The 3,495-nt window shown below is 42.9% G+C and overlaps 1 non-coding gene across 1 annotated transcript; it reads right to left on the bottom strand.

Annotated features, from left to right (window-relative positions):
* Window positions 1-1,816: 1,816 nt before the first annotated feature.
* Window positions 1,817-1,888, bottom strand: TRNAC-GCA (transfer RNA cysteine (anticodon GCA)). Its single transcript has one exon. It is a non-coding gene; the product is annotated as a tRNA-Cys (tRNA).
* Between the last annotated feature and the right edge of the window lie 1,607 nt (window positions 1,889-3,495).

Here is a 3,495-nt window from a genome sequence, read left to right as displayed (position 1 = left end):
CTTTGTACATTTGTTTGAATAATCCAATTATAAACATATGGGAAGATAAAAGTCTACAGAAAAGCAACCAGGAGTATTTTTCTTGTGAAAATGCACAGACATTCTAAATACTTCCAAGGTTTGCTTTAGGTGATCCATTCTTAATACCATTCTTAATTCTCAAAGAATTGCTGTCAGGAGTGTTGCTGTTCCAAGGTGGGGCTAAGTGTCTTTAAGAAGTATGAATTAATGGGTTTTCGTGTGGGGTGATTGTTTTTATTTGTCCAAGTAGAAAGTGCATGTGGGCAGCAGATGGTTGTCATTGGGTACAGAATGGCTCCAGATGACTGTACTGTTCCCAAGTTGAGCTCTGAGGAAGCGCAAACCAAGCTGCTGTGGACAGCCAATCAGTGAAACTTGTGGTAACTGAGGAGAGTCTTTCCTACATGGACTCCGACCTGAACTTCGTGCTGCCAGTATCTCTTTGTGTAAGAGAAATTTGTTTACCTCTCAGGAGGCTTTTGAAATGATTCAAAGTCCTAAATAACTAAAGGATTCTAGTCAAACAAGTACAATTTGTGTCTCTTTTTCATACCAGAAGTGACAGAGAAGATACCGAAATTCTTTAGGTTTCCTCTGTATTTGTACAAATGGAATGACAGTAATGCAGTGACCCTGTAGAGCCTTAGGTTGAGTTAAACAGGTTGTCTTATCAAAGCAGTTTCTCTAACAATAGATCATTAGGGGTGAGGGAGCATATTTCTACCCTTGACCATTAGAGCTTACAATCCTTGAAGTAAGTATAGGACAATTAATACTACATTAATATGTTACTACTGACCTGTGAACTCAAGCTATAATTTTTTCATATAACATTTTGAAAAAGCCAACTTGGCCTCTCTCCACAACCTACAAAGCTAGAATACTTTTTCTGATTTGTCTAACAAGTGAGTGGAGCCTAAAGTTTGGGGACAAGAAGAATTTGTAGCCTGGTGAGATGCATAATGCACACTGATTACTGAATTATCAGGGAGATCAATAAAAGACTGTGTAAATCAAAAGTGTTTAACTTGAGAAATAAATATGCATACTCTTAAATAATAGGTGTCTCTAGATTTGCCCCTACTTTTTGAGCTATGTTGAGTCATATTCTTTCATGTAAATAAATGTGTTTAGCAAATATTTATCAAGCTCCTACAATGTGCTCAGCACTGAGGTAGGTACTTGGAATATCACAGTCATTGAAACAGATAAAAACTATGAAGTTTATCCTCTAGGGTATTTAAGGATAGTGATTCAGTATATGAGCTGCATTCACAGAATTAGGTCCAAGATTGCTCCAACTGACTCATTTTATTTTAGTCTGTCTCTGACCACTGTTGGCTCTCAATTGTTTTTCAGGTTTTTTTCTGCCTAATCATTTTAGTTTAGCACACTGATTGACAAACTTCCACTTTGTACTTCATATTCTTTAATTTATTCTTAGTCTTTCAAAATCTGTCTTTTTCTTCTGATATGTCCCCCTTGAGAGCAAATGCCCAGTGATAAGCCTCCTTGTATGCAACTCTCAGAGCCTACCACCTTTCTGTCAGCTCACACCAGAGATGGCCTGGGCCGTGAACAGATGCTAGACAACAGACCTGTGTTTTGCTCTGAGTTGCAGAGTGTGTGGTTGCGCACAGTAAGGAATATTTCTGAACAGAGCTTCTACTTAACTTGCTCAGTCGTGTCCGACTCTTTGCAACCCCGCAGACTGTAGCCCGCCAGGCTCCTCTGTCCATGGGATTCTCCAGGCAAGAATACTGGAGTGGGTTACCATTTCCTTCTCCAGGGGATCTTCCCAACCCAGGGATCGAACCTGGGTCTCCTGCATTGCAGGCAGATGCTTTATCCTCTGAGCCACCAGGGAAAGCCACCAGGGAAGCCCACTAGGGAAGCCCTCTACTTAACCTGGTGGATACTAAAAATAAACAAGGTAGTACCTGGCAAAGTTAAGAAGCAGAAAAAATTATTCCACCACTCTGTGTTTTTTTTCCCTCTTTTTTCTACTTAGTAAAATTTTTCTATCTTTTAACATCTGCTTTAGTCACTTTAGGAGCCAGCCACAAAGAATGTCTCTCTTGTAGATCTGTCCCTCCTCCTCTCACAGAAGGAACCCTGGCTGCAGCAATTTAAGGACTTGTACCCAAGAGCTACTAGAAGTGGGGAAAGTTGCCTCGGGGTTTCCTTCCCTGAACCCCTAACTGTACGTCTTCATTCATTATACTATGCCCTGAGCCTCCCAGACACCAACTATCCTATGTTTCTTTTTTCTTTTTTAATTTTGGCCACACTGTGTGTCTTTTCAGATCTTAGTTCCCACCAGGGATTGAACTCAGGCCCTCAGTAGTGAAATCATGGAGTCCTAACCACTGGACCTCCAGGGAAGTCCCTTGTAATTTCTGCATAATAGTGATGACTAGCATTGGTTGAGTGCTTACCATGTGCTAGGCTCACACTAAGTAGTTTACAATGTATTATCCTCCTGAATCCTCCCAACCTGATTAGATAGGCACTGCTATTACCACAGGGTAAACTCAGAGCAGACATTTCTTTCTACTGCTAGGCAGGAATAAAGTGCAGACTCTGGGGGCTGAGGTTCAAGAGAGAGAAAGCATTTGGTATTAGTTATGTATTGCTGTATAAACCCAGAGATACCTCAAACTTAGCAACTTGAAACAACATACCTTTATTATCTTATACTTTCTGCAGATTAGGAATCTGGGAGCAGCTTAGATGGGATGGTTCTGATTAGGGTCTATCACGAGGTTGCAGATTAGATGTTGGTCAGGGCAGCAGTTACCTGAATGCTTAACTAGGACTGAAGGATCCACTTCCAAGATGGCTGACACACATGGCTCTTGGCAAGAAGCTTCAGTTCCCTGCCTAATCCGTCTCCTCACATGGCTGCCTCAAGCCACGGCAGCTGGCATCCTCCATAAAGACCGATCAGTGAGACAGCAAGGCAGAAGCCACGATGTTTTTTCATAACCTAGAAAATCCCATGGATGGAGGAGCCTGGTGTGCTGCAGTCCATGGGGTCGCTAAGAGTCGGACACGACTGAGCGACTTCACTTTCACTTTTCACTTTCATCCACTGGAGAAGGAAATGGCAACCCACTCCAGCGTTCTTGCCTGGAGAATCCCAGGGACAGGGGAGCCTGGTGGGCTGCCGTCCATGGGGTCGCAAAGAGTCGGACACAACTGAGCGACTTCACTTTCACCACATCTTTTGAGCTTCCCAGGTGGCGCTAGTAGTGGTAAAGAACACCCCTGCCGATGCAGGAAACATAATGAGACACGAGTTCAATCCCTAATTTGGAAAGATCCCCTGGAAGAGGGCATGGCAACCCATTCTTGCCTAGAGAATCCCATCGACAGAAGAACCTGGTGGGCTGCAGTTCGTAGGGTCGCAAAGAGTTAGACCCAATTGAGATGACGTAGCATGCATGCAAGCACCACATCTTTTAAAGCTAA

The sequence above is a fragment of the Bos indicus genome, chromosome 11 (assembly GCF_029378745.1).
Source record: "Bos indicus isolate NIAB-ARS_2022 breed Sahiwal x Tharparkar chromosome 11, NIAB-ARS_B.indTharparkar_mat_pri_1.0, whole genome shotgun sequence".
Lineage (NCBI taxonomy): Eukaryota > Metazoa > Chordata > Mammalia > Artiodactyla > Bovidae > Bos > Bos indicus.
The sequence above is the reverse complement of the archived record's forward strand: the minus strand, read 5'-3'. Positions and strand labels throughout refer to the sequence as shown.